Source organism: Onychostoma macrolepis, chromosome 19 (assembly GCF_012432095.1).
Source record: "Onychostoma macrolepis isolate SWU-2019 chromosome 19, ASM1243209v1, whole genome shotgun sequence".
NCBI lineage: Eukaryota > Metazoa > Chordata > Actinopteri > Cypriniformes > Cyprinidae > Onychostoma > Onychostoma macrolepis.
Genome location: NC_081173.1, coordinates 12,811,910 through 12,837,357, shown reverse-complemented (window position 1 = coordinate 12,837,357; position 25,448 = coordinate 12,811,910). Strand labels below are relative to the sequence as shown.

The window sequence follows — 25,448 nt, the reverse complement described above, 5'->3', positions numbered from 1 at the left end:
TCAGTTTTACTGGCCTTTGGCCTGTTCACCCTGTGGTCCCTGATCCCAGTGACCCTCAAACACACAAACACTGACTTCACAGAGTGTGTTTGTGTGTGTCCGTTTCCTCTAGCGAGCCAGAGGAAGTGGCAGTTTGGAAGGAAGCTTCTTCTAGCTGTCTCGTCAGTTTCTTTGTTTGTGCTGTAAATACCCTAAAGATGTTCCTGCTGTTTTTGTCTTTAATCCAGTTAGAATGCTTGTCATGTAACTTTCATTATGTGTTTTATTTTGAAAGAATGTTGCAATGAAGTGTGAGTAGTGACGGATCTATTTTTTTTCCATATTGTGACGTACCTCCGAGTTTGTGTATGTAGGGTTAGGACTTGGTTCTATCCATCAGTTTTGATTGGATGGAGGAAGATCTGAATGTGTGTTTGCTATCAATTGGGCAATTGTAAAATAAATAAATAAATAAATAAATAAAAATGGGGTTTAAGTGAACGAAATGATTGAAGAAGTCCACCATACATCACCAGAAAGAAGTCTGTTGGTTCATTGGAAGATTATGACATTTTGATTTAAAAATGAGGTCACAAAAAAACACACATATATGTATGAATAATTTGTTCACAATAAGAACAGTAGCATAAACTGATGTCATGCTGTCTTTGAACTTTTGTAACTGATCATGCATTGTTTCTGTTACAAATGTGAATGACACATCAAATAGTGAAGCTTATTGAGTGTGCTATATTTTTTCTAAGTTATTGTTTCACCAATTAAACTACTAAAATGAAATAAAATTAAGCTTTCTATTTAGAAACTTTACATTTTGATTCATTGATTGGAAATGAGGCAATAGGATTTGATTCTTTCAGATGGAAAGTCCCAAAAACATTCCAGTGTTTGTCTATTGAACCTTCAACCTTCTGCTGGTTTGGAGGGGAAATATGAGCTTGAGGCAGTGCACAGAGGCAGACAAATGATCGGGGATGGATCGTTACAACTGTATTTTTCCACATGGCCTAGTTTCCCCGGAATACTTGTCATTCTTCCTCTCACGGTAGACTGCGGTGACCATGAGTACATACAGCCTCAGCCTTGGCCTCTGTATTCCCCCTCCCTTTCTCCCTTATTCTCTCTCTGTCTCTTTTTTCCTCCTTTATACTGCAACACTGCAGGATTTCCCTCCTTGCACTTCCTGTTTGGCCACATTCTGCACCGGCACCTGACTGTGTCAGTGGGGAAAAAGCCGTCAGAGGGCTGATCCTCTTTGGTTCAGGATGTTAGGTGACATGGCGGAGGCGTGCTGTCAATTCTCATTAGACATCCTTCCTATGTAGCAGATGTAGCATATTAGTGTCTAACATTGCATTCATTACATTCATCTGAGAAGTAATGCTCTGAAAACGTCATGCTCATTCAAAAGATATTCAGATAGCTATGTTTGGAGTGGAATACATGTGTGCTGCTTGCTGCAGCATGTAGCCAAAATAGCGTTTGGCTGCATTGTTGTCCATTAATGGCAAAATATTTCATGTTCAGTCAAAAAAGTGTCTTCCATTCATTGGATATATGTATATATGGATATTTGGATCCAAATGAACAATGTGAACAGTAATAAAGCTATAATTTAAAATTCCATTTTAAAATATTGACATTATGTAATGCAGTGGTCTCAAACTCAATTCCTGGAGGGCCACAGCTCTGCAGAGTTCAGCTCCAACCAGCTCCAAATCACACCTGCTTGGAAGTTTCTAGTAATCCTGAAGACCTTGTTTAGCTGGATCAGGTGTGTTTGATTAAGGTTGGAGCTAAACTGTGCAGAGCTGTGGCCCTCCAGGAATTGAGTTTGAGACCAATGATATAATGGGAGTAAATGCAAGGTGTTCTTAATGTTACTTTGAAACCTGATTGAGCAAATTAATTTATCCACTGGGCCACAGTTGTTTGTAGTTGGCATGAAATGAATGAAAATTGATTCATGAAAAGTGATGTATGCTGAACATCTCCAATCATTTTGTTTGCATTAACCATGCATTTTTCTTAAAATCGACTGCAAGCTCACATTAATATCTGCTTCCATCCAATCAATAACTGATGCATAGAACCAAGCTCTACATTTTTCTTCTTTTTCCATAATTTATACACTGACTCATTGCAACTTTAAACACTCACATCATGTTGACAGATGCTTGGCTTGAAAGTGACTTCTGTGTGAACTGTGCTTCTTGCATCTTTACACTATAACAGTGGACAATGGACCTGTTTTTGCATGGAAAATTGACTGCACCTTAATAAGCCTTCTTTACAGTTGAGCATGTTTTTATAGTAGGAAACACAGTTTTCTGATTTTGTGCCTTTCTCTTCTGCTGGTCTAGTCCTGTATTTAAGCTTTTTGTCCTCTTGGTGCATTAGCAAGCTGACTGCCCCTCTCTGAAGTAGTCGGGCCTGTGAAGGGCTGTTGCGTAATGAATCCTCAGCTGACTATAAAGGATACCTTTAACTCCTGCGGTGACTTACTTTTGCACTGTATTCTCACAAACTTTTTGTAGAACTGTGTTTGACATGATTCCCCTTTACATAATGTCTCTAGCCCTTTTTACACAGACGTCCTGCTGGGGGGAGTTGGCTGTGATGAGCAGTGCTGGTGGGCACTGGCTGCTGAGCTTTCAAGACAATATCTGATGATTCTCAGAGTGGCAGGGCGTTCAGATTTGAGACTGAAGTTGCTGTGCTCTAGTACCAGGCTCTGCTAGACACACACACACTCATTGCTGTGTTTTGCCTCAGGGGTTGCTGCCAAAAAATAAAACTGGGAGAAAATTAGCAGGAGCTGAAGAGCTGTTTGTGAATGAGGGTGCCGTAGAAGATGGCCAGGTAGAAATACTGTGATCGTGAATTAATCATGAAGGTTGTGTTAAAAGCATGAGGCCACATTGGCTTGGAGAGACATTGATTTATGATTGATTGACAGAGAAGCCCTGCTAATTTTTCCCCTTAATACATTACAAAAAGCAGATGACTTGTATGCTTAGCAACGTTACGCACGCTGTGAAATCATCCTACCTGGAATATTTCCTGCTTTGCTGCTTTTCTACAAATGCTGCACTTTTATTTTTGTGATGATTTATGTCTTTAATACTTGCATGCTCCATTTGAAGGGTTTTCTGTACCCCCTCGTTTTCTTCTATTGTCTGGTCAGATTAGCTCAGTAAATCTGAAGGGCTGATTACAGTAGATTTTAAGCAAGCAATATTATCTCAGACCTCTCAGTTAATATGGCCAATTGGAAGTGATTCTGTTTTGAATGAACAATGAATTATAAATTCAGAATTATGCAATCTTCTGCAAACCTTGCAGCCTCTTTAGTCAAATTGAATTTTTTTTTTTTCTCTCTATGGGTGAACTGTCTTTTCACTTTTTGGATTTTCAGGGAAAAGTTCACCAAAGCTTTGCAATGTAAAAAATATAAATAAATTCATTTCTCCAATCTCCTGCGTTCATAAGCATGTGAAAGGAAGTGAATTTAACACAATCTAGTGTGACTTTTCCAGACGTAAGCTATAAAACTGAGATTACATGACATTTCCTTATCCTCTTCAGGTGGTGGGAAGCACCTGTGTGTGTGTGTGTGTGTGTGTGTGTGTGTGTGTAACAAGGACATTCACTTCACTTCACTCATCCTCCCCTGCTCTTGGAAAGAGCGTTTGCTTTTGTAGGAAAGTCTGTACAGAATATTTCCAGACCTTTTAACTCCATCCGCTGTCTTAACAATTTCTGTAGTCCCTTTGAGAAGAGTGAATGTGATAAATTAAGTTCATTAATAAAGTAAAGGGCTTGAGGTATGGTCTCAAATTTTATTCAGAAGTAATGCATTTGGTGAAATTTATCAAAAGCAATGACAGTAAAGACATTTATAATCTTACAAAATAATTTTTTGTCTGCTGTTCTTTTTAAACTTTCAATTTATCCAAAAAAAAAAAAAACTGTTTGAGTACTTTAATCTTTGAGTATTTAAAGGTGAATATTTTAAGCTTCAGAGGGCTGGTGAATATTTGAAATTCAGCATTTTCATTCCAGGAATAATTTTAAATTGTATTAAAATACAAACAGTTATTTTTAATTGTAATAATTTTTCACATTATTTACTGTATTTTTGATCAAATAAATGCAGCCTTGGTGAGCATAACAGCCTTCTCTCAAAAACTTTTGAACGATAATGTACAATGAATGGTAATCATTCAACTCTTGTGAAGAATTATGATTTATAGCAGCCAGGCTCTTCTCAACAGGATGAATGTTTTTGATGTTCTGAAAGCAGTTAGGCGCATGACTCTCAGCTGAGAGCTGCAGTGGGAATGTTGCCCGCTGATTGTGGTGGCATCTGATCCTTTAGCCACACCAATGAATGCTGGGACTGTCTTGCAACAGGGTGTGGATCTGAGAGAGCTTTATACCCCTATTAGATTACAAATAGTTTCTACACAGGTGAGTATTTTAAGCTTTAACATTACCTTATTAATTTCAAAGGGAATTTTGCTGTTTATAGAGGACAGTAAAGTTTCCTACAAATAAGATTTACATAAAATATTGCATGCATAGGCTTGTCACATAAAAGCCATTGTATATAATTCTTTAAAGTTGTTACTTCCGATTAATGAATAGTACTTACGTATTCTTGATTAACTTTTCATTATACTGTTACACAGGACTGTCTTGTAATACCGTAAATGAACAGTTGATGATCCAGAGAGAGAATGAGAGGGCATTTGCCTGAAAGCTGAGAGATTTGCCATTCAAATCAGTCCTGTTGCTAATCTCTCTTCCCGGATATGTGCCTTACAGTCAGACCTCCTGCAGGGGCAGCACTAATCTCACTTATCCACCTATTGCACATAATTATTGCCATATTACAAATAAGACCAGCATCTCCTCACCTCGCCTGCACAGTGGGCCGACCCACACTCTATTGCTCTGTCTGTGCTTACACTTATTGTAGTTTTTGACTGAATGCTCTGGCGAAGAGCTCCACTCTTAGTGCCTTTTTGTGTCTTTTTTTTAAGGATTTCTGTCTTTCCTTGTACAGATAAGGGCTTCCAGACAAGGTCTATAGAGTCTGCTGGCAGCGAACCAACACATTCAATCAGACCTGTGAATTGTGAAGTTAACAAAACTTGACAAGATCATTTCTGGGTCATATTTTAGGCATTATTTTTGAAATTTTGTTTGGCTAAATTATTCCTTTCATCTTTAATATATATATATATATTTCTGTTGTTATTTAAATTAGCACCAGCTGCATTATGGTACTCTGCTGAATGTGCAGCGAAGACTGACATGAAAGAGAAGAAATTGTTGAATAAAGCCGTTATTTTTGTTTTCTTTGCACACAAAAAGTATGGTAACACTTTACAATAAGGTTCATTAGTTAAAAACATTAGTTAACACGAACTGAGAATGAACAATACTTCTACAGCATTTATTAATCTTAGTTAATGTTAATTTCAGAATTTACTAATGCATTATTAAAATCACAAGTTGTGTTTGTTAACATTAGTTAATGCACTGTGAGCTAACATGAACTAACAATGGATGATTGTATTTTTATTAACTAACGTTAACAAAGATGAATAAATACTGTAATAAATCTATTGTTCATGTTAGTTAATACGTTAACTAATGTTAACAAATGACACCTTATTGTAAAGTTTTACCAAAAGTATTCTTGTAGCTTCATAATATTAAAGTTGAACAACTGATATCACATGGACTATTTTAACGATGTCTTTTCTACCTTTCTGGGCCTTGAACGTGGTAGTTGTGTTGCTGTCTGTGCTCTTGGGTTTCATTAAAAATATCTTAATTTGTGTTCCGAAGATGAAATAAGGTGCTACAGGTTTGGAATGACATGAGGGTGAGTAATTAATGATAGAATTAGGGATGCACGATATTGGATTTTTGCCGATATTTTTCAACTCATTTTGGCCGATTGCCGATACTGATATATTTTCTTTTGTTGTAAACAACACCAAGTCTCTCCTGTGTGGAAATTATAAGCAAAATGCGTGAAATGCGAACACTGTGCCGCTAGAGCACAACAGTCCATCACTGTAATCCATGTGTTATATCACAGACCCCTTATAGTGCCTCTCTCTCTTCTGCGTGTGGGGCATGATGTGGGATGTGAGAGATTCCTTTTCTCTTCTTTGTCAGAGCTGGGAACCAAGAGTGTCCAGTTTTGTCTTCTCATCCTCACATTTTTTCAGTGACTCTGATTAGTAGGTCATTAGTTACTGGGAGTTGTAATCTGTTTTGGCTAGAGCTGTGTTAACAAGATTTACTCCTAACTGACGTGGCTAAAATTATCAGTTTACGAGACAAAGACGTCTGTGAGAGGCGGCAAAATCATTTAGGCCATTGTAGCTTTTTTCAGTCAGTGTGTATCTCCTTAATCTTGGTTTTTGGCTTCTTTTGGGTTTTGGACAATAAATACTATTTGTTGTTCTCTTTCAGTGAAGACTAATGGAATTTGGCTACAGTGTTCTAAAGTCTTGAAATTTGTTTATTAGATTAGATGTTCCTTACCTCCCTAGCCTGTCCTTAAAAGTGCTTCTGTTAAAATAAGAGGTGGCAGATGGCCGATGTTTGGTGAAATGAACAAAACATTGACATTCCCATATGTCTGCACAGTATCCAGCTGTTCACTTTCAGATGTGTTTGTCAAATATACTGCCTTTGATCAAAGGTGAATGTGGATGACTATCCACAAATTTAAGGTCACTGTAAACCTGTGCCAGGCATAATGCTATTAACCTTTAAAATGCAAACATCTTGCCAAAAGATTAGGCTATATGGATTCTAATTTGAATGTAAATATAAAGAAAAGAGAGGAAGTGTGTGAAGCTTGGCTACATCAAGGAAAAAGGAAGGCCAAGATCTTCGATTGTGTTCTCACACAATGGAAATATATGACAGCATAAGTGAAAATGTATACTCAGCAGAGCTGTTAGCATTGCCGTCCTAAAATGCTTCCCAGTTATGTAATGCCTGTGGCTTGGATCAAGCCAAACACATTGTGGTTTAATTATGTTACATATAAATTTCTCGGCAGATTCCACTGAAAGATTGATGACTCTCGTTCAGGTGTAAACAGCTATCATGCTCTCTCTGTCGCTTGGGTTCTTTTTTGTTAATGTGTTTTGCATGTCTGGCCTGGTCAGTAGCAAGGAGGGGGTCAGTCAGCCCTTCTGGTGAAGGATGACCCACTCCATCTGTCTGGGGTCAGGTGGGTGTTTATGGTAATTCGCTCACCCGTTGAGTTGAGGGCATCCGGAGCGATTTCAAATGTCCAGTCATGTGCCACCATGCATGAGGAGGCCAGTCTAGGTTAAAGGCCTATTCATACCAAAACAAAATTTTTAGCACCTACACTACTGTTCAGGAGTTGCAGTAAAGGTCAGTTATTTATTCATTTATTTATTTTTAAAAAGTTGTTAATACACTAGGGTGCATTGAATCTTTTTGTTATTTTTATTCATTTATTTATTTATTTATTTACTTTTTATTTTTTTTTACTGAAGGCTTGGTCTTTTTATTTTATTTTTAACAATTGTCCTGTATTTATTTTTATTTGTTTCCTGAGAGTATTTTTCTGTTTACCATCAAACTCTGTCTAAATAGTTTTGGTGGGGAATTGTGTTTTATACTTTATTACTTAATCGCATAGAATTTAGCGTGAACAGGTTTTAACACAGTCTGGCGTTAAAAGAGATTTTGGAGGGAAAAAGTTCAAAGCATTGTGGTTCATAGCATTAAGGTGGTACTTAAGAATTACTTGCACAGACTGAAAGATCAATCAGAGTTTGGATTTGGATTTTAATGTTTACTGTATATTATATGATGGTTGACTAAATGTGCACTTTTAATGGATGTGGAAATTTTCTCAATCAACTTTCAACTCCAATCCACACTTCTTCTACTGTCTTTTTTACTGAAAGTAATAATGAAGTGACAGGAGGTAGCAAGAGGCATTAATAAAGAAAGTAAACTAGAGGAAATTATTTTGACTGAAGTAAATCCACTGGAAGGCTGAGAGAAAGATGCCCCTCGGACACACTTGCTTTTGAGTGGGCTGTTAATGATATGTGATGTGCTGCAGAGGGATGTAAATGGAGGTGTTTGTCTAAAAACAGTCCTGCACACTGTATAGTTGCCCTCCAGCTGAAGGAGTGGGAGTGGAGGAGTGGTCAGGGTGACACAGCAGCTTGCAGCTAGAAGTAGAAGTGCAGCCGGAGCTGCATTCCTGAAATAACAGCAAGTTTTGGGAGGTGACAGGAAGGAGGAAGTCACTACATGGTCCTGTTTCTGCTTGAGCCAGTATAAAACTCCCATTTGTTTGGGAACATACACATCACCTATTTTGTTTTAATACCATCTGGGTTTAGTTATCTTGGCTGTGTTTAGCAAACTGGCTATCTAGATAGCGTTTTTAGGCATGTTTCGAGTCAGCTGAGGTCACACAGACTCTCGTTTAGCTGACTCAAAACATGCCTCCAATGCCAAAACATGCTGTCTAGGTAGGTAGCTCACTAGGTTTTGAAACCCAGTCCTCTCACTACTACCTGGCCTCTTTTGGAGACTTTATTTTTATCTTTATTTACATTATTTTCTACCCTAATACTGCCTTACTGTTTCTATACATATGCACACTTTTTCTTGATAGATTTATTAGGGTTGGGCTGATAGACGATGCCATCGTCCATCGCCGATGGCTGATAGACATTGTGATGTTGAGCCGACATCGTGATTTCCCCCACCGTACCCCCCGCAATCCGCCGCATCCCAATACCGTGTATTATGGAACCCCTAAAGGGAATAAATACTAGATGGGAGAAAAATACATATTTCAATGCTTTCTCTCGCAGATATAACATTGGGTAATTATACTGTATTGTATATAATTGCGGGCATCAGGGAGCCGCTATTATGCCTGGCATTGAAACTGCTTTTGAATGCGCGATCGCGTTTTAGTTTCACTTTCACTTTTGAGATTCGCGATCGTGCGAGTTACTCGGTTTATACTATGGAGTGGCAGTACTTGCCACACATTTTACAAGACTAGTAGTTTGTTAGTGGTGCTGAGGATCTGCAAACCATTTGCCATCATCTTCAGTCATCTCTCCTTGTTTACCACTGTTTATGTGGTAAGTAAAATTTTATGTACTGTAATGTAACAGGCAATCGTTATGTGTTTCCCGTGTCTTTCTGAATGTGTATTCACGCTTTGGGCACACCCCCTAACTCCCCCCTCCCCCGCCCCCCGATGTCATCGTCCATTGCGATGTTTCACTGTATACATAGTCCGATGCCAATTTTGTAGACATCGCCCAACCCTAAGGTTTATATAATAACTTATATTTCATATTCTCGTGAGCAACAGCTGTTTCAAAAGCTAGTCTTTAGTGTTAGGTCTACCCAGAAACAGACCTTTTTTATGCACCTCAGACCTGCTGATAAAATCGCTCTCTCCTGATGAAGCTGTTTTATGGAGCCCATCCAATTCAGCGTCTCCCCATCACTCTGTCCCACTTTCGGCCCTCGACCTTTCCCTACTGCTCTATCAGAGCCAGTTCTGTTCTGCTCCATTGCCCCTGCTAATAAACACGCCTCGAATGGACCTCAAATTTAGCAGTCTGCATGGAGTCTATGGACCGAAATGGATAGTAGTGCTTTATGATGTGATTGCTTTTTAAGAAGCAGAATGTATTTGGTTTCAGTCTGTCTCAGTTTCTCTTTTTTTTTTTTTTGGAAATGGGATTATGTGAATGGTCTAGGGTCAGAAACTTTGGGGATATCTAATATTTGCATTTCTAATATACATGATAAATGTCTGGCCTGGACCTTTTGTTACGGTACGTGGTTGTAGTAATAAGGCGCACGATGAAAGAGTAAATGAAAGGAATCTTTAATAAGCCTCAACACACTTAACTATTAGAAAACATTAATCCAGGATGAAGAGTAGAAAGAAACAGAAGGCTTATAAAGATAGGGAAACAAAAGGAGCAAACGAGAAGATAAATTAACAGGTGAACATACTGAATGATAATTAGACAAATGAACTAATGGGAACAGGAAACAAACCAAATAAGGAAGAACAGGAACTCAAGAGAAACTGACACGTGACACCTTTCTTTTTAACAAGTTTTCCTCAATATTTGGTCTCCTTTCGTAAAGTTCCAGTGTTATGAATTCTACTGTTCAGCATTTATATATTTTTGAAAGACGTCTCTTGCAAATGTCTGCTAAAGCTGTATTTAATTGATCAGAAACAGTAATATTGAAATAAAATAACCATTTTCTATTTGAATTTTCAGCAGCCATTACACCAGTCTAGATCGTCAGTGAAATCATTCTAATGTACTGATTTGATGTTCAAGAAACATTTCTTCTTGTTATCAAGGTTGAAAACAGTTGTGCTGCTTAATATTTTTGTGGAAACCATGATACATTTTTCTATGATTCTTTGATTAATAAAAAGTAAATTATTATTATTAGTTTATAATTATTTAATTTCAATTTTATTTTATTATAATTTTCTGTTTTGTTATTGATTTCATCCTCTTCACAGCAAACACATCACAGGCAGCCCATCTCAGGCCTTTCCAAGTCTACAGTCTATTTTTATAAAAAGGTTTTGAAATATTTAGTCTGTAGACACATCTGTCCTGACTGCTGGAAAAGTGTATGAGTCTTAAATGAAGATATGCCCACTTGTTCTGTAGTGTGACAGTATTTTTTTTTTTTTTTGGAGTTCTCTCTGAATCAGAAAATTTGGTATTGTTATATTTTTTTCAATGAAAACTGTTCTTGTAAATCAAGAAATGTCCTTGGCCTTCAGATAAATGATTATATGTTCCACCTCTGAGATGTGTGTTTGATGGAATTGCATGTGTCTGCATATGTATTGTCATGTTTTGACGTGTTGGATGTGGGTAGTGGACTGACTGCATACCCGAGAGAGACACCCAAAACATCTGCTCCTGCTTTTGGCACACTTGGATGGGCTGCTGTCCTACTGCATGATAAGTTACACTTATCTACACACACTTTCTGTGTAGCTCCCAGTTGGTTCACAAGGAAATAAAAAGAGAAAGTACAGACATTGCTTTGAGCGGTTTGCCACTCCTTCTAACACACACCTTTATCGACAGCCACACCTATAGTTGAGACTGTGTACAGTTATTTTACCGTGTTTGTTATTACAGACAGACAGATGTGGTTAATGGGATGAAATGGCTGTCTTTATTGCATTAACATATAAAATGAAACTTCATTAATCTATTGACTTGTGCTGACATGACAGTTAGGAAGATAGATGGGGAGGGATAAGCAAAGCCCCTCGCTGATCTTTGACCTCTCACACATTGATGCTGGAGATCTGCGTGTGTGGGTTTCCCAGGGGCCCTTGTGCTTGTATGGAGATGTGCAAATAGTGCTACATGGCTATCTAATGACCATCCGCTGATGCTCAAGTCTTAAATTTAATCTGCCCCTCCTTTCCATGTCTCTCTAATGGAGTGTTCTCAGATTTATTCTCCATTTCCCATTATGTCCATGCGCCTGCTCATTTGATGTTTTACCACAGAGCATTCTCTTCAGTTTTGCAGTGTTTTCCACTTAAGGCTTATATTTGGATCATCGCCCATTCTTTATTTGCATCTTTGAACATTTTTTTAATTGCAGTGCTGCTGCCTGCACTTGCCCTAATTAAAATGATAACCTGTAACTTGGAGTTGCCAAAAAGTTATTCTGCCATTTGTCAGTTGTGTGGGGGGGAAATAGGCCAACATTGATGATTAATGGATGATGTAAGGAATTAAATCTGTTCCTTATTCCACAGGGATGCGAGTGGCGTCCCTTATGATGTTTAACTACCAGATGGTTACTTGCCGTTTATTTGCTGTGCTATAGAACGTAGTATGACTTCATAAGCAGACTTTGATTTTGATTTCCTATAAAGTTGGTCCACTCTAGACCAATGTCAACAAAACCCAAAATTACAAATTGCGGCAACAGGTTTTTACAAAGCACCGCTTACATTTACTAAATATGTAGCTGGATATTATTTTCCCTGCCTGTGTGTTTCCAGAGTTATTACATCTTGATGAAAGATTTTGAAAACTACTATTTTTTTTTTTTCTTGCAATTTAAACAATAATATGCACTATGCAGTGATGGATTATGCAACATAACACCAGAGGCATTTATTAGGAAAGTAAAATGGGTTAAGTTTGATTTGATTTGTTTTTAAATACTTGAAAACGTTATCTCTTCATCTGTACTAATCAAGCAGGCTAATAGTGGTTTGTTTTGGGAATTGTGGCTGATTGGGCTGTTCTGCTGCCAAATTGTGTGGGCTACAGAGTGCAACAGTCAGATTCCAGAAGTCAAATCTCATGATTTTTAATGAAAACGTATTAAAATTAAAGACAGACCTGCTTTGAGTGCTGAGGTTATTAGTAAATGATGTATGCTTTTGTTGAAGCCATCAGTCTGCAATATTTCAACTTATTGTTAAAATAATTGCTTAATGGCAAAATTCCTAGTGGAAAACTACATTACCCATGATTCTGCAAAGAAATCTCCAACAATCAGTGAACTGAAACAAGCTAATCTTGGCAAAATAACTTTTAAGCACCCATCCACTCTCAGTGTGAAGTGACATATAAATATTTGTGTGTGTGTGTGTGTAAAATGTCACCCTTAAGTTGTTCCAAACCTGTATTAGTTTTTGTTTCTTCTATTTATGAAGATTTCTTGCAGAATATGAGTAACCAAACAGTTGATGGTTCCCTTTGACTTCCATAGTATTTTTTTTTCTATATTGTGGAAGTCAATGGGGACCATCAACTGTTCTTTAAATCAATCATTTAAAATCATTTAATCATCATAAATCATTTTTCCATTGTTTTTAATTACATTGTTGTTTGCAATGCTTCACAGGATTGTAGTTCTTTCCCTCATTGTAGTAGTTTCCCTCATGGCATAGTTTTAGATTCTTACTACTTTCCGTCCATGTTAAGATGAGCTAGATATATGTGGCCTGTCCTGCTTCTGCCTGTGCTAAATGTCTGATTGAGAGTCTGGGGTCTTGATGCAGTTACTCACAGTGGTGGAAGAGTAGACTAGTTCCACGTCATTACATTACAGCACTGCATTCACCTTAAACTGCCCTTAAATCAATACAGAGAGGGAGGGAAGGAACAAAGGCAGTAAAGAGAAGAGGAGGGAGGAGAAGGAAAAGTGTAGCGGTGTTTGTCAGGGGCCAATGAATGAAATCTTTCTCTGGATGGAGAGCTGAGAAGTCTTTTTATTTCTCTTTCTTGTTCTGGTACTTTCATTCTCATCAGGCCCTCTGCTGGTCTACACTGATCTCTCACTCATCTGCTGCATGGTTTTTTGTTTTTTTTTCTCAACCATTTCCTTTTTGAAAATTTCCTGTTCTGGATTATGTAATGACTCATACAATGCTTTTTTGTTTATCTATACACATTTTCACTTGCCTGGAATGAACTGTATGAAAACAAAACGGACACCGCTGCTCAACAAGCAGAGAGAGAGTTATTGTAATGTATTTATTTTGTAATAATAATGTATCAGTGGATTGTGTGGGCATGTACATGTCAGTAACGTGAGGCACTGACAGTAAACCAAGCAAGGAATGTTGTAATGTAAGAGGTGTGTCCTTATGTGAAAAAATGATTACAATTTACTGGAAAGGAAGATAAAAAGGAGAATGTGTGAGAAAATGCCAAAAAATGATCACACTTGGAACTGGATTTTGACATTTTCTGAAGAAAATGTAGTATGTGCTTGCCTATTTGCTAGGGTTGGGTACCGAACTCGGTACTTTTAAGTAGGGCTGCAACAACGAATCGATTAAATCGATAAAAATCGATTACTAAAAGCGTTGGCTACGAATTTCATAATCGATTCGTTGTGTCGCGCGACGCCGGAGACGTTTGATTATTAAAAAAAAAAACTTTAGTTGAGCGGAGCGGAGTGAACACACTCGGTCTCTCTCGCGCACGGATGGTAGCAGAGTTTGGCGCCTCATAAAAAAAAAAAAAAAAAACCAGCGGAGGTAGAGGAAAGATACATGGCGGAGGCAGAGAAATCCGTGCGACCCAAGTCATCCAAGGTGTGGGAGCAGGGCGGCGTTTGCGTATGGCAGAGTATGCAGTTGCCATACCCTAGCCCAGTCAGGTGCTGTGAAAAATTATCCAAACTTGAGTCGCTTATAATTCGTTTTATTATTTTAAATCAGAGAGTTTTAAAAATAGTAAACCAATGATAAGCATTAAAATAACTCGTCAGTAAAACTTCGTAATGCCATTGGATCATCGAGCTCTCAGCGAGACCTCGTAACTTCACCCCGCCTCCGTTCAGATTGACTCACCGCGCACAGCCTGGAGAAGATGAGATCTCTGCTTTTTCGCAATGCAAGGGTGAATAAATAATCGGTGTTTGAATAGTACAGCGTTTTCTTTACTCAAACACTATGTCAGTAAAGGATAATGTTTTTGTGTGTTTGAAGAGTGGAGAAGAATTAGTTATTTGCTGTCTATATACGTTTTAAATATCCTGTGCATTATGTGCATAAGCGCTTAATTTGAGATTTTGGCCAAGTGTATTAAACAACAAGAAAAAACTAAGCGCCCATATAGCTACAATCAAAGTTATATAACCTGTAAAAGTTGATGAAAGCATAATGCACTTGCTGCTTCAGATAACAGTTACAGCCGTTCTAATGACAGACAAAACACTCCATCTCCGTCATTCTCTGGTCAAAAACATTATTAACTCCATTTGAGCTTGATTTTCATATAATGTTAAGTGCAAGTGTCTGATACAATACCAACGCTAACGACGCAGTGTTGTTAAATTATTTAATTTTTGCACCCCAAAAAGTCTATATATTTGGCAGATGTAAAGCATACATGTGTATGTTTTTGTGTTAGTCCATTTTATTTTATTTTATTATTATTATAACAGCTCAGGGATGTTCAAGGAGCAACATGTTGGTGCACTTTCTAAAGATTTTAGTTCTGTTTTTGAATAAAGGGTTGGAAATGAATGCTTTTCTTTTTTCTTTTTTTTTAAAATCCGATTCATCGATTAATCGAAAAAATAATCGACAGATTAATCGATTATTAAAATAATCGTTAGTTGCAGCCCTACTTTTAAGGGTACGGACCGAATTGCGTCGGTACTACAGAGTATCGATTCACATTAAATCATTCGGTACCAAATTTCGGTACCTGATAACGCATTTGGGCGCATACGAGAGAGACAGAGAGACAGAGAGAGAGAGCGAGACCCTGTGACTTGTCACCCCTGCAACTCTTTAAAACACAACGCACAGGGCAAACCGAAATGTTCTGAAGTGCTTACATTTCTAGGGTCATATGGTTTCCGCGAAAACGAGGACAGGATGGCGGAGTTCATTCATAAAAACGGAATTTACTCTATAGTGCGGAATGCCACGGAATTCATAATTGTTGGATGAATAAAAGAAGGTCTGTCACTTAATTCGAATCGCGATATGAACTAGTGTATGTGAATATTAAAACGCAAAAAGACGGTTTAAATATGAATCCTGCATGTTCCGTTAGCCTCGGTATGTATGAATGGCGGAGACGCGGTTTTGTTTACTACACAAATACTGAAGCACACGTGAACTCGCGGTGATTTTCGGACTCTGCACTACATGAACACATGAACTTACAGGCTGTGAGAGTCACTTCATGAGAATTTTACAGCTTCATTTGAGAAAACAAGCATCATATCATACTGTATACACACAGAAACTTCACAGCAACCTGTCAAAATAAAAGTGTGGTGTAACAGAAATATATTACTCTTGTATTACTTTTGTACAGTATAATGTACGTCTTTATATATTCCATTTACTGAAAAATTTAAATAAAACAATTAAATTATAAAAAATAATTGGTAACACTTTAGAATAGGGAACACTTATTCACTGTTAACTACGACTTTTCCCTCAATAAATTCCTAATTTGCTGCTTATTAATAGTTAGTAAGGTAGTTGTTAAGTTTAGGTATTGGGTAGGATTAGGAATGTAGAATAAGGCATTAATATGTGCTTAATTACTACTAATAAATGGCTAATATTGTAGTAATATGCATGCTAATAAGCAACTAGTTAAGAGACCCTAAAATAAAGTGTTACCAAATAATTATTACAACCACATTAACCACTTAATTGTAGAAAAAAATACAATTATTATAAAAAAAATTTTTAAAGGAATATTCACACAATTTTTCTACCGTGTATTAATATTAACAGTAAACCTCTGTTTGTTTGCCAAAAAATAAAATGGTTTCATTTTCATTTGATTAAAAATAAATAAATGTTTCATGCCTTCATTTGATTATCAGAAAAAATAAAACAAGAATTTCTGGAAGAAAAAAAAAAGGAAAAAAATTGTAGGGCCCTATTGTTCAAAATGTTGACATTGAGAGTTTTGGACTTATTTTCCCTAAAGGAATAAATACAAGATGGGAGGAAAATGCATGTTTAAATGCTTTCTCTCGCAGTTATATCATTGGGTAATTATACTGTATATAATTGCGGGCATCAGGGAGCCGCTATTATGCCTGGCATTGAAACTGCTTTTGAATACACACTCGCTTTATAGTTTCACTTTCACTTTCGAGATTCGCGATCGTGCGTGAGTTACTCTGTTTATACTATGGAGCGGCAGAACTTGCCACACATTTTACAAGATTAGATCTTTGTCAGTGGTGCTGCAAACCATTCGCCATCGTCCTCAGTCATCTCTCCTTACTCTGTTTATGTGGCAAGTGAAATTTTATGTACTGTAATGTAACAGGCAACAGTTTGTCATTATCAACATATCATTATGTGTAGACGTAATCAACTGTGTTTACATGAATACTCGTCAAAACGGACATTTCGACGACATTTTGTATTTCTCCGTTCTTGTGACGTGAAAGAGTACTCACGCGCTTTCTGTGTGTGTATGCTTCAGTGTCTGCGCTCAGAAAACCGGACCAAATTGAGTTCTCTCGCGTCATCAGATTTATACATATGCCTGCTCTTCTCTTACTCCCACATATTGACATTTTTGAATGTTTTATGCGCTGTGCAGCAAGTGTATTTTAGCTTATGTGCTGCCGGTTCATATGTTTGCATCTAACCTCCTATGGAGCAGATTTGTTCTGAATGAATCTCTTCCCAAATCGTCCCTCCCTAACATTTTCTTCTCGTTTTTATTCGTTGATGTAAATGTCAATAGATTTACGTCATAATTTTTGTCATTCAAAAAGAGTGTTCGTTCGTTATCATCTCGTTGTTGTCAGTGAAAAAAATGTCGTTGACACAAATTATGACAACGAAATTAACACTGCACTGTAGACATCGTCCGATGCCAATTTTGTAGACATCGCTCAACCCTAGTTAGGGCATTGCTATGTGTTTGCTAAGGTGTTCTGGGTGGTTGCTAGGTGGTTGCTTACAGATTAAAAGAGTTTAATATATAATGGTTTGTAATTATTTTTCATCAAGTGACAATCGTGAGTCTTATTGCTTGAAAATGTAACAACGCATCTTTCCTTAACAAGCCATTCCATCTGAAGCAACATTATTAGTGTTAACTAAAACTATTCAAAATTGTTTTCATTAATTAAAGTAAAGCTGAAATAAAATATAAATATTAGATGAAAAACATAAAGAAAAAATGTTGCCTTGGCAAATAACTAAAATAAAATTAGTGGACGTAAGCACTAAAAATAAAACTGAAATGAAAATAAAGATAACAAATAAAGAAATGTATACAAATTACAAAAACAATTAAAATAAATTCTGAAGATATCAAAATAATCTAATTCAAAATATGAGTAAATACTAGTGTATTAATGAAAAAAATGCTAAAATAACACTGCCTCATTTATGTTTGTTGCACAAATTTTATGAGCTAATAGTAATGCTTGCCTTAGCAGGTGCCACTTATAAAGTAATTCTTCTCTTTTCTATTTCAATTTAATGCTTTGGTTAGCATTCAGTTTTATTTAAAAATAAATAAATTTAAAAAAAAATCAATGGCCACTGTACACCGTACACTCCACGGTGCTGTTATAATGCTGACCCAGTTCAGTTACTAATGTTGAAGCTTTAATTGAGTTTTTAAACAATGGCAAGTGCAAGTCCGTTAAAAACGCCTGTGAACTAAGAACTGTTTCAGTCTGTCTATTTGCGCTACACCTGCCGGTTTTAAGTGTTTATTTTAAACCACTTTTAGTAGGATCTTTCTCTATTATGAGTGAGAGCTATAGACACTGAACCTTTACTCTTGAGAGGCAGGTGATCAACGTCCCCCGTGACAAACACATCTTCATAACAATGTTTATGTAAGAGTCTTTTTGTGTGTAATTGCTTTAACCCTTCCTGCTTCGGTAGGGAGTACAGAAAAGCAGACAGGTGCAATTAAAAGTGGATCCTAGGCTTAAATGAAAGTGTGGATGTGAAGTGCATGTGTGTGAGGAGAGATTTAATACACTTAGTATTTTCTTTCAGCTGTCACCCTGCCCATCTCTTCTAGACACAGTTGTTTCATAAAACGCATGTCAGCATTTTAAGGGTGCCTTTGGATCGACTGTTTCGTATTGGTTTTCTTCATCAGGGTGTGGTTTCTCCTAGTATGGTGTGGTTGCACAGAAGAATGACAGCTGCTGAAGAGAGGAGAACAGGAGATGGAAGGAAGGATGGAGAAAATGGAATTCAGAGGATGGCAGGCAGTCATTAAAAAAAATCTGCTGAGATTGCTACACGCAGTCTGGAGTGTTGAGTGGAGATGAGGTCACGCGTGTCGTCCAATCGGAGATTGATTTTTGAGGTTGCATTTGTGAGGTCGATGTGATCTGCTGCCCCACTGTTAATCAAACCTTCATTCTCGCGCATTAGCACCGTGCTGTTAATCGTCTAAATGAAGCGTACCTGCCGGGGATGTGTGGGCAAAATGAGCCTAAGTGGTCTTTGTTTGTTATGGTGCAAATGTAATATGGGAATTTCTGTAAACACAGTTGTCATTTAAGTCAATATGAAATGAAAATTGAACCTACAGAACATATACACTAAGCACAGTTGCCTTGAACCGAGCCCGAGCGCGATTATCCCCACTCCACCGCTGGCCTGCACTCACACTTGCACTAAACTTTCCAGGCCGGAGCACGCTTACATGTACAAGATAACGGAGAAAACCACTTTCGCTAATATTCTGCCGAATAATTAATAATCAATTTATAATTTATGCCGTATTGATTTTCACTTGTATGTATCAGAGAATTATTACAGAGGCAGCTGACGTTAATGAAATAATTTGCAGCTTTATTCGCAAGCTACATTTCCTGTTCGTCAATAAGTTGAGTACCAGAGCCATTATAAACCTAAATATACTTGATTGAATTAAATTAATTGAAAAGTGTAGTGAAGTAGTTGTAACAGAATTTGTTTGCGGTCGTGATGATGACAGTAGCTCACACAAAATAGTATCTGTTCCGTGCCCCGGCGCGGTTAACGCTCACACTGCATGCGTCCCGAGCCCGAGTCCAACCGAACCACACTCTGGCCCACCTCTTCCAACCGGGCCATGGACGGCTAAACAAACCACGCTTTGGGGGTCAAACGCGCTCGGGCACGGTTCAGAATGCCTAGTGTGAGTATACCCAACATTCAAATGTCTGGGTTCAGTACGAGATGTAAAGCATCTTTGTGAGCATCAGATATTTCTTTCAAAAGCATTAAAGGTCTTACAGATGTCAAACTTTTGAGTGATAGTTGAGTGAAATGTTTGGAATGTCTTTGTATATTGTGTTATTACTTGCACCTACTTTGACTTTAATTTCCTGACTTAAGGCCACATATTGTGCTTGTTGGGTAACGTTAACCCAAATAGTTATTTTGCCATAGTTTTAGCAAACTCTTTCAAATCAGGCTCTGTTTTGGTGAAGTTATAGTTCCTGCTTCTTAAAATATCCTGTTTTGCTTGAAAACATTTAGAATTTTGATTATTGACTAACTGATGTGTTGAGGTTCTTAAAGGATTTTATTCACTTCCAGAATAAAAATTTCCTGATAATTCACCCCCATGTCATCCAAGATGTTTATGTATTTCTTTCTTCAGTTGCAAAGAAATTAAGGTCTTTGAGGAAAACATTTCAGAATTTTTCTCCATATAGTGGACTTCAGTGGGAGCCAACGGGTTGAAGGTCCAAATCTTGGGGGGGAGGGGTCCTTAATCTTAGCACTCAGCATACCCGGTTAAAAAAAGTCACCGCTCGCCACTTATATATATATATATATATTATAATATAATATAATATAATATAATATAATATTTTACTGTAATATTGCCCCATCAACATTTGTCAGTTTCTCTTGCAGTTCTTCATAGTGAGTTTGTGGAGCAGGTGTCACCTGTTCATTTCTGAGCAGACAGCTGTGCAGTTGAACTCCATGGATGACTGTGAACTATGTTAAGATACATTCCTATAGACGGCTAACACTCCAGCTGCCCGCCGAGATTCTGTCACACCAAACGTCTCGTCTGTCACTTATGTTGCTGTAAATCATCCTTGATTTTTAAAAAAACGAATTTTTTATACCTTGCTTCACCTGTTTCTCAGTCTCTGTCATTCTCTGTCTACATCACCCATTTTAGAGACGTCTCTCGTATTTCTCGTCTTTTATAGCTGCTCAGCCTTGACAGCAAACGGAAATCTCTCAATCAGTTTTGTGGTTGGTGTTTCTCCCCCATCCCCAAGTGCCACGGCACATCTGCTGATTTGTGGGGGCTTGTCAGGGCCTGTGCAGAATATTTGGTCTGTTCTGACCTGTCGGTGCTTTGTTCTACCCCCTGCTGTCTGCAGAAATGGGTCAGTGTCTCCAGTATGTCCCAGGCACATGTCTGAGTTCCAGACTTTAGATTGGTTATTGCACAGGAAATCACAGCCTATGTTACAGAAATCCTAAATAGCAGGAGCAGCAGCAGCCCAGACATAGCGTTGTATGTGTGGATGCTGTATTTCACAGTTCACTCACAGTGGTTTTCATCACCGGCGGGCAGCTGTTCACAGTCCATAGGAACTGAACAATGTACTGTTTCCAATCAACATTTGCTTATGTACTGTATTGTATTCTTTATTTGTATGGTTTAGAATTTTGTTTGCATGTTGCGATTTTTAATTTGCATTTGTTTTGTGTATATATTTATTTACAAAGCTATAATAACCCTAGGCTGGATCCCATTTTGCATATTTTTGCTAAATATTTGCGTTTAAGTAAAAGGTTTAATTTTACATTTTCAAAGCTTACTTGAGTGTTAAAAACAGCCATTAAAATGTATTCTTCTTTTATGCACACTTTTGTGGCCTTTTTATTTAATTAATATCAGCAAGTACAGTTTTTAAAAAATATACTTTTAATATTTAAAGTGCACATTCAGTACAATTAAGTGTACTTTTTTCACAAGGGATGATATATTGGAAGCCTATTGAAGTGATTTTTTTTTTCTCAATATACTGTAATTTGGGATGCTCTGTCTAATCAGGATGGATAGTATATGAAACAATGTTTAGCCATAGCATGTTTTACCCTTTTTTTTGTTTTTTTCTTTTTAACCCAACTCTTTAAAATGTTAACAACACCACACCATACTGCAGCTGTAATCTTACATAATGTATATGTGTGTGTGTTTTCATATGCACACAGTTGTAGACTAGACTGGGGCTGCTTGGATCAGTGCAGGTAAGCAAAATAAATCCTGAGTTGGGCAGTTAGTGGACAACAAGGGGTTTCAATACCTATGTGAGCAGCCAAGCAAACCTCCCACTTCTGAATCAGCATTATCTGACCTGGAGAATGTTTCTTGAAGGCATGCTCCTAAATAGACTCATTGCTCACTAGATTTTGTGGTTCACATGCTACATTCCCTCCAATCCAGTGAGCATGACCTATATGTTTATGAAATATCAGATCATCTGGAATGAAGACAGCAAGAATGCATACTCCCATGCAGGGCCCCTAATCCACAGCAATCTGCTCTGGGTGGGATTTGAGGAGAGACTTGGCTGCTCGCTCAAAAGAGATTTCCTAAAATGCCTCTGAACAGACGCCCACCCTGACAGCAGGTAGCCTGCTTAAAGAAGTGCTCATTCTTCCATGCCTAGAAGTGTTTTTAAATAGCCAAGTTCTGTTTGAGATCATTTTGATCTTTTGTTATGCAATTATGCTTTTCAGTGTAGCTTGATAAGACTATCGTAGAGATTTGAGTGGGCCAGAACAGCTTAGCAACCTCATAGCAACCCACTAAAAACACTCGGAACATCTTTAAACCTTATAGCATCATAGCGGCGAATATTTTTATACCAGCATCACTCTTTCTTATTTTATTCAGACTTATTATTATTTTTTTTTTTTCAAACATTGTTCTCTAACTTAATAGGATTCTTTATTCTCTCTCGTTCTTCTGTTTTTCACTGTCTGTCTTAATCAGGCGTGACCTACATTTAGGTGTGGCTTCATGTGTGTCTCTCTCTCTCTCTCTCTCTCTCTCTCTCTGTACCTTACAGTCTTTTTCCAGATTTCACCCCATCCCCCTCTCATCTCTTACTGGCCATGTGAGACCTCTGCTTTGCCTGTCAATGAAGAGGTTTTATCATCCTCGCCTGTCCATTTTCAATTCTTTTCTTTCCATCCTCTGTTCTGTTCTGTTCTTTTCAGTTTTTTATTTTTGAGTTTGGAGCAGGCAGCATTGGGCTCTTTTAATGAAAGCTTCTTTGTATTTGAGGGCATCTGAGTTTGTGTTTATGCATTTTTAATGTATATGACATACTCGCTTCCCAAGTCTTGTGTGCCACTGAAGCTGATGTTCTAGCTAATGCTTACAGATATCAGGGAGGTGTTTTCATCATGGTATTTTTGTAATCTATAGAATTAAAATCAAGCCTAGTGCTTTGGGTGTGTGTTTGACCTCAAGATGACAATCACTTTATCACTTGGATCTTTCAGACTCTGCCCATGATTCACCTGTGTACTAGTCAAAACCCGACATTTATAATGTCAACCAGTTTTTACAAGTGATGTTGACACATTAAATGTGTGTTCATATCAATTGCAGTGGAGTATGTTTGTACTATGCACTGTATGTGCAGCGCTGCATGCTTTGCTGGGGGAGGGGAGTGTTTCTCTACATCTGCACTGATGCATTGTGGGACATCCAGTGCAGCTGTAGCAGAGAATATTAAAGCAGAATCCAGTATGTCACACCATTACTCTTTCCCATTAAGGTCTGATACCACTGACCTCTGTATGTACCAAAAAGAAAAATGCCATGATGGGTTCAGTGGAGCAGAAAGGCTTGCCATAATGGTTTGATAGGTTTTCTCCGTCTGAATTTTTAATTTTAGGTTGGTCAGCATGTAGACGACATCTTTGCAACGTGCATTTTGACAAACAATACTTCCATCCTGTGTGGAGGCTGTGGCTTTTTTTCCAGACAGATGAGAGGTTGTTACTTGGCTTTTGCAAGAGTTCAAGCGTGTTTGCATATGTCTGTGTGTGTTTGACCTTGTACAACCTTTAGCATTCTTCAATGTATGCCTTTGTTGTCATTTGTAATTTAATGTAGTGATATTCTCTTAATTCAGTATTCTAACATGTTTCTTTTTCTGTCTTTCTTTCATGTTGATGCTGCGCCGTTGCTCTAAATCAGGTAAGACAGATCTACACGATACGTGCATTCACATTTAAGCCCCAAATGGTTTCTGTGGGAAAGCATTTTCACTGAATTGTTGGTTGGTTTGTTTTCCTGCTGTTTGTAATTATGTTTGAACAATCCATTAGATCATCTTTGGTAACTCACCCATTATACAAAAATAAAATTGGACAGAGCAAAATGATGCTTTGCAATCTGACACATCAGTCAGTAAATGTAAATGTAATGCTTTGGGCCTTGATGGCGAGATCTGTTTTGAACAAGTGTTTTTACTGCTGGTACAGATAAAAAAATAAAAAATAAAAAAAGATTTGGGGGTGTTCCATTTTTTTCCCCAGACATAAAAGCGTTCCTTTAATTTATGTTTTAATTAATAAAAATTAAACAAACCTTATTTTTTGGAAAATAAAGGGAATCTAATATTGATAATAACATTGAAGACATTGTATGATTATTCCTTAAAGATAAGGTTTTAATAATAATTTTAGTAGTAGTAGTCTATTACGTTCTGCCCAATGTCTTCAAGTGAAACCGAACTTTTATTTTGACGGGTTGCCGTGAATACCTTTACATTTCTGTGTGTATATATGAGGATAGTTTTTCTCAAATGAAACAGTAAAATGCTCATGAAGTGACTCTCAGAGCAGTTCTGGAGATGTTGTTCATGTATTCATGTCCTCATTTAGTGAGATGGCAGATGTTAATATCGCCGCAAGCATCACGTGGGCTTCTGTATGAGAAGTGAACAAACCCGTGCGTCTGCGCCATACATTAGCCCCCCTAAAATAATGGTAGGGGAAACACTGATATATATATGTATGTGTATATATGTATATATAAAATAAACTTGTGGCTATACTTTAAGAACATGCATTGTAATGTTTATTCTGACATTTGCCCTCTAGACCTCGATTTTCAGTGTGTTGCTGTAAATTTATTTTTTATTCATTTTTTTGGGGGTGATTCAAAATGATTTTTAGTGGGAATTAGAGCATTCCTTGAAGATTTAAGAAAATATCCTATAATATGCTAGTTGCAATGAAACAGTAGTAGTGAAAGATCTTTTCTTCCATATTGTGACCAGAAACATACCTGCCATTGGTTATTTCCGCCAGTTGTTGATTGGTTTTTGAGATGTGGGTGTTGCACTTAAAATGAATATGAGAGAAGAGAAGAGAGAAGTCTGGAGACATATGCAGGAATTCACTGGAATATTAAGTTGTGACATTTTGATTAAACATTACATTAAACTTTATTAAAAGACAGAAAAATAAAAATGTAGCATATAGTACGTGGATGAATCATTCACAGTAATAGGTACAACAAATTTACAAAACAGGGTGAATTTTCATTTCATGTTGACTTAAATATGTAACGACAAACCTCTTATTCAGTACTATATATTATGGAGTTACACTTTATATTTGCTCTCTTCCTTGGGCTGTTTATTTGCATCCAATCCCTCTTTCATTACATGATGAATAGTGCAAAGATTTTCTGTCCTTTTAGCTATAATCACTGCTAATTGCAGTCAGTCTTTTAAATACTACATGAGATTTTCATTCTCACGGGCATTAGTGACTGCTGGTTGTGCAAGAGTGCTTTTTGAAACCGTGTGTTGTGAAAATGTTAAGATGTTTTGGCTGT

The 25,448-nt window shown here is 37.4% G+C and overlaps 1 protein-coding gene across 8 annotated transcripts in view; it reads left to right on the top strand.

Annotated features, from left to right (window-relative positions):
- macf1a (microtubule actin crosslinking factor 1a) overlaps positions 1-25,448 on the top strand; it is a 176,072-nt gene that overhangs the window by 16,856 nt on the left and 133,768 nt on the right. The window lies entirely within an intron of this gene.